General features: G+C 40.3%; 1 protein-coding gene across 7 annotated transcripts in view; it reads right to left on the bottom strand.

Moving 5' to 3' along the window:
• Window positions 1–18755, bottom strand: part of dtnb (dystrobrevin beta) — a 108020-nt gene extending 89265 nt beyond the window's left edge. For 4 of the 7 annotated variants that reach the window (XM_031901904.1, XM_031901907.1, XM_031901906.1 and 1 more), the window contains exon 1: window positions 18641–18755. The gene's annotated coding sequence lies outside the window, so the exon portion shown is untranslated. The remainder of the gene's footprint in view (window positions 1–18640) is intronic. The other 3 variants (XM_031901905.1, XM_031901908.1, XM_031901910.1) reach the window with 1 other exon arrangement.
• Window positions 18756–19125: the final 370 nt, after the last annotated feature.

Genomic DNA, 19125 nt, shown 5'->3' with positions numbered 1-19125 from the left:
CACTCATTACCAGTCACTATTAGCACTGGGCAGGGGTACAGGGCACACTCATTACCAGTCACTATTAGCACTGGGCAGGGGTACAGGGCACACTCATTACCAGTCACTATTAGCACTGGGCAGGGGTACAGGGCACGCTCATTACCAGTCACTATTAGCACTGGGCACGGGTACAGGGAACGCTCATTACCAGTCACTATTAGCACTGGGCACGGGTACAGGGCACGCTCATTACCAGTCACTATTAGCACTGGGCAGGGGTACAGGGCATGCTCATTACCAGTCACTATTAGCACTGGGCAGGGGTACAGGGCACACTCATTACCAGTCACTATTAGCACTGGACAGGGGTACAGGGCACGCTCATTACCAGTCACTATTAGCACTGGGCACGGGTACAGGGCACGCTCATTACCAGTCACTATTAGCACTGGGCACGGGTACAGGGCACGCTCATTACCAGTCACTATTAGCACTGGGCACGGGTACAGGGCACGCTCATTACCAGTCACTATTAGCACTGGGCAGGGGTACAGGGCACACTCATTACCAGTCACTATTAGCACTGGGCACGGCTCATTACCAATCACTATTAGCACTGGGCAGGGTACAGGGCACGCTCATTACCAGTCACTATTAGCACTGGGCAGGGGTACAGGGCACGCTCATTACCAGTCACTATTAGCACTGGGCAGGGGTACAGGGCACGCTCATTACCAGTCACTATTAGCACTGGGCACGGGTACAGGGCACGCTCATTACCAGTCACTATTAGCACTGGGCAGGGGTACAGGGCACGCTCATTACCAGTCACTATTAGCACTGGGCACGGGTACAGGGCACACTGATTAACAGTCACTATTAGCACTGGGCAGGGGTACAGGGCACGCTCATTACCAGTCACTATTAGCACTGGGCACGGGTACAGGGCACACTGATTAACAGTCACTATTAGCACTGGGCAGGGGTACAGGGCACGCTCATTACCAGTCACTATTAGCACTGGGCAGGGGTACAGGGCACACTGATTAACAGTCACTATTAGCACTGGGCAGGGGTACAGGGCACGCTCATTACCAGTCACTATTAGCACTGGGCACGGGTACAGGGCACACTGATTAACAGTCACTATTAGCACTGGGCAGGGGTACAGGGCACGCTCATTACCAGTCACTATTAGCACTGGGCAGGGGTACAGGGCACGCTCATTACCAGTCACTATTAGCACTGGGCAGGGGTACAGGGCACGCTCATTACCAGTCACTATTAGCACTGGGCAGGGGTACAGGGCACGCTCATTACCAGTCACTATTAGCACTGGGCAGGGGTACAGGGCACGCTCATTACCAGTCACTATTAGCACTGGGCAGGGGTACAGGGCACGCTCATTACCAGTCACTATTAGCACTGGGCAGGGGTACAGGGCACGCTCATTACCAGTCACTATTAGCACTGGGCAGGGGTACAGGGCACGCTCATTACCAGTCACTATTAGCACTGGGCAGGGGTACAGGGCACGCTCATTACCAGTCACTATTAGCACTGGGCAGGGGTACAGGGCACACTCATTACCAGTCACTATTAGCACTGGGCAGGGGTACAGGGCACACTCATTACCAGTCACTATTAGCACTGGGCAGGGGTACAGGGCACGCTCATTACCAGTCACTATTAGCACTGGGCAGGGGTACAGGGCACACTCATTACCAGTCACTATTAGCACTGGGCAGGGGTACAGGGCACGCTCATTACCAGTCACTATTAGCACTGGGCAGGGGTACAGGGCACTGTGGCTATAACACACACATATAACGCACATTGTGGCCTATTTCTCACACAGATACACTAGTATATAACACACACACACAGATAATACAGAGTTTGGCCAATGTCTCACACACACACACACACACACAGATACATCACCTGTCTCACACACACACTACCTGTGCCTAACTTACACACAATTCCTGTCACACACACACATATACAATAAATGGCACACACACACACATATACAATTCCTGTGACACACACATACAATAAATGGCACACACACACATATACAATTCCTGTGACACACACACACACATGCAATAAATGGCACACACACACATATACAATTCCTGTGACACACACACACATATACAATAAATGGCACACACACACATATACAATTCCTGTGACACACACACACACATGCAATAAATGGCACACACACACATATACAATTCCTGTGACACACACACACATACAATAAATGGCACACACACACACATATACAATAAATGGCACACACACATATACAATTCTTGTGGCACACACACACATATACAATAAATGGCACACACACATATACAATTCCTGTGACACACACACATATACAATTCCTGTGACACACACACACATACAATTCCTGTGACACACACACACATATACAATTCCTGTGACACACACACATATACAATTCCTGTGACACACACACATATACAATTCCTGTGACACACACACACACATATACAATTCCTGTGACACACACACACATATACAATTCCTGTGACACACACACACATATACAATTCCTGTGACACACACACACATATACAATTCCTGTGACACACACACACATATACAATTCCTGTGACACACACACACATATACAATAAATGGCACACACACACATATACAATTCCTGTGACACACACACACACACACATATACAATTCCTGTGACACACACACATATACAATTCCTGTGACACACACACACATATACAATAAATGGCACACACACACATATACAATTCCTGTGACACACACACACACATATACAATAAATGGCACACACACACATATACAATTCCTGTGGCACACACACACATATACAATAAATGGCACACACACACATATACAATTCCTGTGGCACACACACACATATACAATAAATGGCACACACACACATATACAATAAATGGCACACACACACATATACAATAAATGGCACACACACACATATACAATTCCTGTGACACACACACACATATACAATAAATGGCACACACACACATATACAATTCCTGTGACACACACACACACATATATACAATTCCTGTGACACACACACATATACAATAAATGGCACACACACACATATACAATTCCTGTGGCACACACACACATATACAATAAATGGCACACACACACACATATACAATAAATGGCACACACACACATATACAATTCCTGTGGCACACACACACATATACAATAAATGGCACACACACACATATACAATTCCTGTGGCACACACACACATATACAATAAATGGCACACACACACATATACAATTCCTGTGACACACACACACATATACAATAAATGGCACACACACACATATACAATTCCTGTGACACACACACACACATATACAATTCCTGTGACACACACACACATATACAATTCCTGTGACACACACACACACATATACAATTCCTGTGACACACACACACATATACAATTCCTGTGGCACACACACACATATACAATTCCTGTGACACACACACACACACACATATACAATTCCTGTGACACACACACACATATACAATTCCTGTGACACACACACACATATACAATTCCTGTGGCACACACCACACATATACAATAAATGGCACACACACACATATACAATTCCTGTGACACACACACACACACACATATACAATTCCTGTGACACACACACATATACAATTCCTGTGACACACACACACATATACAATAAATGGCACACACACACATATACAATTCCTGTGACACACACATATACAATTCCTGTGACACACACATATACAATAAATGGCACACACACACACATATACAATTCCTGTGACACACACACACATATACAATAAATGGCACACACACACACACATATACAATTCCTGTGACACACACACACATATACAATAAATGGCACACACACACACATATACAATAAATGGCACACACACACACATATACAATTCCTGTGACACACACACACATATACAATTCCTGTGACACACACACACATATACAATTCTTGTGACACACACACACATATACAATTCCTGTGACACACACACACATATACAATTCCTGTGACACACACACACATATACAATTCCTGTGACACACACACACATATACAATTCCTGTGACACACACACACATATACAATTCCTGTGACACACACACACATATACAATAAATGACACACACACATATATACAATTCCTGTGACACACACACACATATACAATTCCTGTGACACACACACACACACATATACAATAAATGGCACACACACACACATATACAATTCCTGTGACACACACACACATATACAATTCCTGTGACACACACACACATATACAATTCCTGTGACACACACACACATATACAATTCCTGTGACACACACACACATATACAATAAATGGCACACACACACACATATACAATTCCTGTGACACACACACACACATATACAATTCCTGTGACACACACACACATATACAATAAATGGCACACACACACATATACAATTCCTGTGACACACACACACATATACAATTCCTGTGACACACACACACATATACAATAAATGGCACACACATATACAATTCCTGTGACACACACACACATATACAATTCCTGTGACACACACACACATATACAATAAATGGCACACACACACACATATACAATAAATGGCACACACACATATACAATTCCTGTGACACACACACATATACAATTCCTGTGACACACACACAGATATACAATTCTTGTGGCACACACACACATATACAATAAATGGCACACACACATATACAATTCCTGTGACACACACACATATACAATTCCTGTGACACACACACACATACAATTCCTGTGACACACACACACATATAATTCCTGTGACACACACACACATATACAATTCCTGTGACACACACACATATACAATTCCTGTGACACACACACACATATACAATTCCTGTGACACACACACACACATATACAATTCCTGTGACACACACACACATATACAATTCCTGTGACACACACACACATATACAATTCCTGTGACACACACACACACATATACAATTCCTGTGACACACACACACACATATACAATTCCTGTGACACACACACACATATACAATAAATGGCACACACACACATATACAATTCCTGTGGCACACACACACATATACAATAAATGGCACACACACACACATATACAATTCCTGTGGCACACACACACATATACAATAAATGGCACACACACACATATACAATTCCTGTGACACACACACACACACATATATACAATTCCTGTGACACACACACATATACAATTCCTGTGACACACACACACATATACAATAAATGGCACACACACACATATACAATTCCTGTGACACACACACACATATACAATTCCTGTGACACACACACACACATATACAATTCCTGTGACACACACACACATATACAATTCCTGTGGCACACACACACATATACAATAAATGGCACACACACACATATACAATTCCTGTGACACACACACACACACACATATACAATTCCTGTGACACACACACACATATACAATTCCTGTGACACACACACACACATATACAATTCCTGTGACACACACACACATATACAATTCCTGTGGCACACACACACACATATACAATAAATGGCACACACACACATATACAATTCCTGTGACACACACACACATATACAATTCCTGTGACACACACACATATACAATTCCTGTGACACACACACACATATACAATAAATGGCACACACACACATATACAATTCCTGTGACACACACATATACAATTACTGTGACACACACATATACAATTCCTGTGACACACACACACATATACAATAAATGGCACACACACACACATATACAATAAATGGCACACACACACACATATACAATTCCTGTGACACACACATATACAATTCCTGTGACACACACATATACAATTCCTGTGACACACACATATACAATTCCTGTGACACACACACACATATACAATAAATGGCACACACACACACATATACAATAAATGGCACACACACACACATATACAATTCCTGTGACACACACACACATATACAATTCCTGTGACACACACACACATATACAATTCTTGTGACACACACACACACATATACAATTCCTGTGACACACACACACATATACAATTCCTGTGACACACACACACATATACAATTCCTGTGACACACACACACATATACAATTCCTGTGACACACACATATACAATAAATGGCACACACACACACATATACAATTCCTGTGACACACACACACATATACAATTCCTGTGACACACACACACACATATACAATTCCTGTGACACACACACACACATATACAATTCCTGTGACACACACACACATATACAATTCCTGTGACACACACACACATATACAATTCCTGTGACACACACACACATATACAATTCCTGTGGCACACACACACATATACAATAAATGACACACACACATATATACAATTCCTGTGACACACACACACATATACAATTCCTGTGACACACACACACATATACAATTCCTGTGACACACACACACATATACAATTCTTGTGACACACACACACATATACAATTCCTGTGACACACACACACATATACAATTCCTGTGACACACACACACATATACAATTCCTGTGACACACACACACATATACAATTCCTGTGACACACACATATACAATAAATGGCACACACACACACATATACAATTCCTGTGACACACACACACATATACAATTCCTGTGACACACACACACATATACAATTCCTGTGACACACACACACATATACAATTCCTGTGACACACACACACATATACAATTCCTGTGACACACACATATACAATAAATGGCACACACACACACATATACAATTCCTGTGACACACACACACATATACAATAAATGACACACACACATATATACAATTCCTGTGACACACACACACATATACAATTCCTGTGACACACACACACATATACAATTCCTGTGACACACACACACATATACAATTCCTGTGACACACACACACATATACAATTCCTGTGACACACACACACACATATACAATTCCTGTGACACACACACACATATACAATTCCTGTGACACACACACACATATACAATTCCTGTGACACACACACACATATACAATTCCTGTGACACACACACACATATACAATAAATGGCACACACACACACATATACAATTCCTGTGACACACACACACACATATACAATTCCTGTGACACACACACACATATACAATTCCTGTGACACACACACACACATATACAATTCCTGTGACACACACACACATATACAATTCCTGTGACACACACACACATATACAATTCCTGTGACACACACACACATATACAATAAATGACACACACACACATATACAATTCCTGTGACACACACACACATATACAATTCCTGTGACACACACACACATATACAATTCCTGTGACACACACACACATATACAATTCCTGTGACACACACACACACATATACAATTCCTGTGACACACACACACATATACAATAAATGACACACACACACATATACAATTCCTGTGACACACACACACATATACAATTCCTGTGACACACACACACACATATACAATTCCTGTGACACACACACACATATACAATAAATGGCACACACACACATATACAATTCCTGTGACACACACACACATATACAATTCCTGTGACACACACACACACATATACAATTCCTGTGACACACACACATATACAATAAATGGCACACACACACATATACAATTCCTGTGGCACACACACACATATACAATAAATGACACACACACACATATACAATTCCTGTGACACACACACACATATACAATAAATGACACACACACACATATACAATTCCTGTGACACACACACACATTTACAATAAATGGCACACACACACATATACAATTCCTGTGGCACACACACACATATACAATAAATGGCACACACACACATATACAATTCCTGTGACACACACACACATATATACAATTCCTGTGACACACACACATATACAATAAATGGCACACACACACATATACAATTCCTGTGGCACACACACACATATACAATAAATGGCACACACACACATATACAATTCCTGTGGCACACACACACATATACAATAAATGGCACACACACACATATACAATTCCTGTGGCACACACACACATATACAATAAATGGCACACACACACATATACAATTCCTGTGACACACACACACATATACAATAAATGGCACACACACACATATACAATTCCTGTGACACACACACACACATATACAATTCCTGTGACACACACACACATATACAATTCCTGTGACACACACACACACATATACAATTCCTGTGACACACACACACATATACAATTCCTGTGGCACACACACACATATACAATAAATGGCACACACACACATATACAATTCCTGTGACACACACACACACACACATATACAATTCCTGTGACACACACACACATATACAATTCCTGTGACACACACACACACATATACAATTCCTGTGACACACACACACATATACAATTCCTGTGGCACACACACACACATATACAATTCCTGTGACACACACACACATATACAATTCCTGTGACACACACACACATATACAATTCCTGTGGCACACACACACATATACAATAAATGGCACACACACACATATACAATTCCTGTGACACACACACACACACACACATATACAATTCCTGTGACACACACACATATACAATTCCTGTGACACACACACACATATACAATAAATGGCACACACACACATATACAATTCCTGTGACACACACATATACAATTCCTGTGACACACACATATACAATAAATGGCACACACACACACATATACAATTCCTGTGACACACACACACATATACAATAAATGGCACACACACACACACATATACAATTCCTGTGACACACACACACATATACAATAAATGGCACACACACACACATATACAATAAATGGCACACACACACACATATACAATTCCTGTGACACACACACACATATACAATTCCTGTGACACACACACACATATACAATTCTTGTGACACACACACACATATACAATTCCTGTGACACACACACACATATACAATTCCTGTGACACACACACACATATACAATTCCTGTGACACACACACACATATACAATTCCTGTGACACACACACACATATACAATTCCTGTGACACACACATATACAATAAATGGCACACACACACACATATACAATTCCTGTGACACACACACACATATACAATTCCTGTGACACACACACACATATACAATTCCTGTGACACACACACACACATATACAATTCCTGTGACACACACACACATATACAATTCCTGTGACACACACACACATATACAATTCCTGTGACACACACACACATATACAATTCCTGTGGCACACACACACATATACAATAAATGACACACACACATATATACAATTCCTGTGACACACACACACATATACAATTCCTGTGACACACACACACATATACAATTCCTGTGACACACACACACATATACAATTCTTGTGACACACACACACATATACAATTCCTGTGACACACACACACATATACAATTCCTGTGACACACACACACATATACAATTCCTGTGACACACACACACATATACAATTCCTGTGACACACACATATACAATAAATGGCACACACACACACATATACAATTCCTGTGACACACACACACATATACAATTCCTGTGACACACACACACATATACAATTCCTGTGACACACACACACATATACAATTCCTGTGACACACATATACAATTCCTGTGACACACACACACACATATACAATAAATGACACACACACACATATACAATTCCTGTGACACACACACACATATACAATTCCTGTGACACACACACACATATACAATAAATGACACACACACACATATACAATTCCTGTGACACACACACACATATACAATTCCTGTGACACACACACACACATATACAATTCCTGTGACACACACACACATATACAATAAATGACACACACACACATATACAATTCCTGTGACACACACACACATATACAATTCCTGTGACACACACACACATATACAATTCTTGTGACACACACACACATATACAATTCCTGTGACACACACACACATATACAATTCCTGTGACACACACACACATATACAATTCCTGTGACACACACACACATATACAATTCCTGTGACACACACATATACAATAAATGGCACACACACACACATATACAATTCCTGTGACACACACACACATATACAATAAATGACACACACACATATATACAATTCCTGTGACACACACACACATATACAATTCCTGTGACACACACACACATATACAATTCCTGTGACACACACACACATATACAATAAATGGCAAACACACACACATATACAATTCCTGTGACACACACACACACATATACAATTCCTGTGACACACACACACATATACAATTCCTGTGACACACACACACACATATACAATTCCTGTGACACACACACACATATACAATTCCTGTGACACACACACACATATACAATTCCTGTGACACACACACACATATACAATAAATGACACACACACACATATACAATTCCTGTGACACACACACACATATACAATTCCTGTGACACACACACACATATACAATTCCTGTGACACACACACACATATACAATTCCTGTGACACACACACACACACATATACAATTCCTGTGACACACACACACACACATATACAATAAATGACACACACACACATATACAATTCCTGTGACACACACACACATATACAATAAATGACACACACACACATATACAATTCCTGTGACACACACACACACATATACAATAAATGACACACACACACATATACAATTCCTGTGACACACACACACATTTACAATAAATGGCACACACACACATATACAATTCCTGTGGCACACACACACATATACAATAAATGGCACACACACACACATATACAATTCCTGTGACACACACACACACATATATACAATTCCTGTGACACACACACATATACAATAAATGGCACACACACACATATACAATTCCTGTGGCACACACACACATATACAATAAATGGCACACACACACATATACAATTCCTGTGGCACACACACACATATACAATAAATGGCACACACACACATATACAATTCCTGTGGCACACACACACATATACAATAAATGGCACACACACACATATACAATTCCTGTGACACACACACACATATACAATAAATGGCACACACACACATATACAATTCCTGTGACACACACACACACATATACAATTCCTGTGACACACACACACACATATACAATTCCTGTGACACACACACACATATACAATTCCTGTGACACACACACACACATATACAATTCCTGTGACACACACACACATATACAATTCCTGTGGCACACACACACACATATACAATAAATGGCACACACACACATATACAATTCCTGTGACACACACACACATATACAATTCCTGTGACACACACACACATATACAATTCCTGTGACACACACACACACATATACAATTCCTGTGACACACACACACATATACAATTCCTGTGGCACACACACACATATACAATAAATGGCACACACACACATATACAATTCCTGTGACACACACACACACACACATATACAATTCCTGTGACACACACACACATATACAATTCCTGTGACACACACACACATATACAATTCCTGTGACACACACACACATATACAATAAATGGCACACACACACATATACAATTCCTGTGACACACACATATACAATTCCTGTGACACACACATATACAATAAATGGCACACACACACACACACATATACAATTCCTGTGACACACACACACATATACAATAAATGGCACACACACACACACATATACAATTCCTGTGACACACACACACATATACAATAAATGGCACACACACACACATATACAATAAATGGCACACACACACACACACATATACAATTCCTGTGACACACACACACATATACAATTCCTGTGACACACACACACATATACAATTCTGTGACACACACACACATATACAATTCCTGTGACACACACACACATATACAATTCCTGTGACACACACACACATATACAATTCCTGTGACACACACACACATATACAATTCCTGTGACACACACACACATATACAATTCCTGTGACACACACACACATATACAATAAATGACACACACACATATATACAATTCCTGTGACACACACACACATATACAATTCCTGTGACACACACACACACACATATACAATAAATGGCACACACACACACATATACAATTCCTGTGACACACACACACATATACAATTCCTGTGACACACACACACATATACAATTCCTGTGACACACACACACATATACAATTCCTGTGACACACACACACATATACAATAAATGGCACACACACACACACATATACAATTCCTGTGACACACACACACACATATACAATTCCTGTGACACACACACACACATATACAATAAATGGCACACACATATACAATTCCTGTGACACACACACACATATACAATAAATGGCACACACACACATATACAATTCCTGTGACACACACACACATATACAATTCCTGTGACACACACACACATATACAATAAATGGCACACACATATACAATTCCTGTGACACACACACACATATACAATTCCTGTGACACACACACACATATACAATAAATGGCACACACACACACACATATACAATAAATGGCACACACACATATACAATTCCTGTGACACACACACATATACAATTCCTGTGACACACACACACATATACAATTCTTGTGGCACACACACACATATACAATAAATGGCACACACACACATACAATTCCTGTGACACACACACACATACAATTCCTGTGACACACACACACATATACAATTCCTGTGACACACACACATATACAATTCCTGTGACACACACACATATACAATTCCTGTGACACACACACACACATATACAATTCCTGTGACACACACACACATATACAATTCCTGTGACACACACACACATATACAATTCCTGTGACACACACACACATATACAATTCCTGTGACACACACACACATATACAATTCCTGTGACACACACACACATATACAATTCCTGTGACACACACACACATATACAATAAATGGCACACACACACATATACAATTCCTGTGGCACACACACACATATACAATAAATGGCACACACACACATATACAATTCCTGTGGCACACACACACATATACAATAAATGGCACACACACACATATACAATTCCTGTGACACACACACACACATATATACAATTCCTGTGACACACACACATATACAATTCCTGTGACACACACACACATATACAATAAATGGCACACACACACATATACAATTCCTGTGACACACACACACATATACAATTCCTGTGACACACACACACACATATACAATTCCTGTGACACACACACACATATACAATTCCTGTGGCACACACACACACATATACAATAAATGGCACACACACACATATACAATTCCTGTGACACACACACACATATACAATTCCTGTGACACACACACATATACAATTCCTGTGACACACACACACATATACAATAAATGGCACACACACACATATACAATTCCTGTGACACACACATATACAATTCCTGTGACACACACATATACAATAAATGGCACACACACACACATATACAATTCCTGTGACACACACACACATATAAAATAAATGGCACACACACACACATATACAATTCCTGTGACACACACACACATATACAATAAATGGCACACACACACACATATACAATAAATGGCACACACACACACATATACAATTCCTGTGACACACACACACATATACAATTCCTGTGACACACACACACACACATATACAATTCTTGTGACACACACACACATATACAATTCCTGTGACACACACACACATATACAATTCCTGTGACACACACACACATATACAATTCCTGTGACACACACACACATATACAATAAATGGCACACACATATACAATTCCTGTGACACACACACACATATACAATTCCTGTGACACACACACACATATACAATAAATGGCACACACACACACACATATACAATAAATGGCACACACACATATACAATTCCTGTGACACACACACATATACAATTCCTGTGACACACACACACATATACAATTCTTGTGGCACACACACACATATACAATAAATGGCACACACACACATACAATTCCTGTGACACACACACACATACAATTCCTGTGACACACACACACATATACAATTCCTGTGACACACACACATATACAATTCCTGTGACACACACACATATACAATTCCTGTGACACACACACACACATATACAATTCCTGTGACACACACACACATATACAATTCCTGTGACACACACACACATATACAATTCCTGTGACACACACACACATATACAATTCCTGTGACACACACACACATATACAATTCCTGTGACACACACACACATATACAATTCCTGTGACACACACACACATATACAATAAATGGCACACACACACATATACAATTCCTGTGGCACACACACACATATACAATAAATGGCACACACACACATATACAATTCCTGTGGCACACACACACATATACAATAAATGGCACACACACACATATACAATTCCTGTGACACACACACACACATATATACAATTCCTGTGACACACACACATATACAATTCCTGTGACACACACACACATATACAATAAATGGCACACACACACATATACAATTCCTGTGACACACACACACATATACAATTCCTGTGACACACACACACACATATACAATTCCTGTGACACACACACACATATACAATTCCTGTGGCACACACACACACACATATACAATAAATGGCACACACACACATATACAATTCCTGTGACACACACACACACACACATATACAATTCCTGTGACACACACACACATATACAATTCCTGTGACACACACACACACATATACAATTCCTGTGACACACACACACATATACAATTCCTGTGGCACACACACACACATATACAATAAATGGCACACACACACATATACAATTCCTGTGACACACACACACATATACAATTCCTGTGACACACACACATATACAATTCCTGTGACACACACACACATATACAATAAATGGCACACACACACATATACAATTCCTGTGACACACACATATACAATAAATGGCACACACACACACATATACAATTCCTGTGACACACACACACATATAAAATAAATGGCACACACACACACATATACAATTCCTGTGACACACACACACATATACAATAAATGGCACACACACACACATATACAATAAATGGCACACACACACACATATACAATTCCTGTGACACACACACACATATACAATTCCTGTGACACACACACACACACATATACAATTCTTGTGACACACACACACACATATACAATTCCTGTGACACACACACACATATACAATTCCTGTGACACACACACACATATACAATTCCTGTGACACACACACACATATACAATTCCTGTGACACACACACACATATACAATAAATGACACACACACACACATATACAATTCCTGTGACACACACACACATATACAATTCCTGTGACACACACACACATATACAATTCCTGTGACACACACACACATATACAATTCCTGTGACACACACACACATATACAATTCCTGTGACACACACACACACATATACAATTCCTGTGACACACACACACATATACAATAAATGACACACACACATATATACAATTCCTGTGACACACACACACATATACAATTCCTGTGACACACACACACATATACAATAAATGACACACACACATATATACAATTCCTGTGACACACACACACATATACAATTCCTGTGACACACACACACATATACAATTCCTGTGACACACACACACATATACAATAAATGGCACACACACACACATATACAATTCCTGTGACACACACACACATATACAATTCCTGTGACACACACACACATATACAATTCCTGTGACACACACACACACATATACAATTCCTGTGACACACACACACATATACAATTCCTGTGACACACACACACATATACAATTCCTGTGACACACACACACATATACAATAAATGACACACACACACATATACAATTCCTGTGACACACACACACATATACAATTCCTGTGACACACACACACATATACAATTCCTGTGACACACACACACATATACAATTCCTGTGACACACACACACACATATACAATTCCTGTGACACACACACACATATACAATAAATGACACACACACACATATACAATTCCTGTGACACACACACACATATACAATAAATGACACACACACACATATACAATTCCTGTGACACACACACACATATACAATAAATGACACACACACACATATACAATTCCTGTGACACACACACACATACAATAAATGGCACACACACACACACATATACAATAAATGACACACACACACATATACAATTCCTGTGACACACACACACATATACAATAAATGACACACACACACATATACAATTCCTGTGACACACACACACATATACAATAAATGACACACACACACATATACAATTCCTGTGACACACACACACATACAATAAATGGCACACACACACACACATATACAATAAATGACACACACACACACATATACAATTCCTGTGACACACACACACACACATATACAATAAATGACACACACACACATATACAATTCCTGTGACACACACACACATATACAATTCCTGTGACACACACACACATATACAATAAATGACACACACACACATATACAATTCCTGTGACACACACACACATATACAATTCCTGTGACACACACACACACATATACAATAAATGACACACACACACATATACAATTCCTGTGACACACACACACATATACAATTCCTGTGACACACACACACACATATACAATAAATGACACACACACACATATACAATTCCTGTGACACACACACACATATACAATTCCTGTGACACACACACACATATACAATAAATGGCACACACACACACATATACAATTCCTGTGACACACACACACATATACAATAAATGGCACACACACACACACATATACAATTCCTGTGACACACACACACACATATACAATAAATGACACACACACACATATACAATTCCTGTGACACACACACACATATACAATAAATGGCACACACACACACATATACAATTCCTGTGACACACACACACATATACAATAAATGGCACACACACACACATATACAATTCCTGTGACACACACACACATATACAATAAATGGCACACACACACACATATACAATTCCTGTGACACACACACACACACACATATACAATAAATGACACACACACACATATACAATTCCTGTGACACACACACACATATACAATTCCTGTGACACACACACACATATACAATTCCTGTGACACACACACACATATACAATAAATGGCACACACACACACATATACAATTCCTGTGACACACACACACACATATACAATAAATGACACACACACACATATACAATTCCTGTGACACACACACACATATACAATTCCTGTGGCACACACACACATATACAATAAATGGCACACACACACATATACAATTCCTGTGGCACACACACACACATATACAATAAATGGCACACACACACACATATACAATTCCTGTGACACACACACACATATACAATTCCTGTGACACACACACACATATACAATTCCTGTGACACACACACACATATACAATAAATGGCACACACACACACATATACAATTCCTGTGACACACACACACATATACAATAAATGGCACACACACACATATACAATTCCTGTGACACACACACACAATGCACCCTGTATATATATATATATAAATGACACACGGCGCATTGCTCCCTGCACACAATGTCCCACACAATACACACACACACACACACACAGATGCACAGCACATACCTACACATCCCAGCTGTGCCACACACACACACACACACACACACACACACACAGCCTGAGGCCCCTCCCCGTTACAGATAACACGCCCCCGGTGGGGTCTCACCTCCTCTCTGACTCCGGTCCCGTTACCCGCTTTCTTTCTCTCTCTCCCGTGCGCGCTCCCTCCTTCCTACCAGCTTCAGCTGCGCGTCCCCCTTTGCGCGCTCCCGCACTCACCGCCTACGCGCCCCAGCCGCCTGCGCACTCCTTTCTCGCACTCCCGCGCCGCCATCTTTGTTACTGGCAGTTGCCGCTTCTCCCTGTATGGGCAGGAATGCCCCTGTGCGTTTGTGTAACCCTGGCAACGCCAGCACAGTATCCCTCAGTGCTCTGTAAAAGAACATTACCCGCCCCTCAGGGGCAGCCCTACTCCTATTGGTGCATTTATCTTGCGCTCACAGGATTGTCTATAGACGGGGAGGAGCCACACACTGTGCCCAAATAGGGCTCATATCATTCAGCTGGTTAGGTATGGCTAGAGGGGCATTAGGGCTGCCATCTTGTCCCACCTCATGTTACCTGACTAGAACTCATTTAGCTTCCTGTCAC

Source organism: Xenopus tropicalis, chromosome 5 (genome assembly GCF_000004195.4).
Source record: "Xenopus tropicalis strain Nigerian chromosome 5, UCB_Xtro_10.0, whole genome shotgun sequence".
NCBI lineage: Eukaryota > Metazoa > Chordata > Amphibia > Anura > Pipidae > Xenopus > Xenopus tropicalis.
The sequence above is the reverse complement of the archived record's forward strand: the minus strand, read 5'-3'. Positions and strand labels throughout refer to the sequence as shown.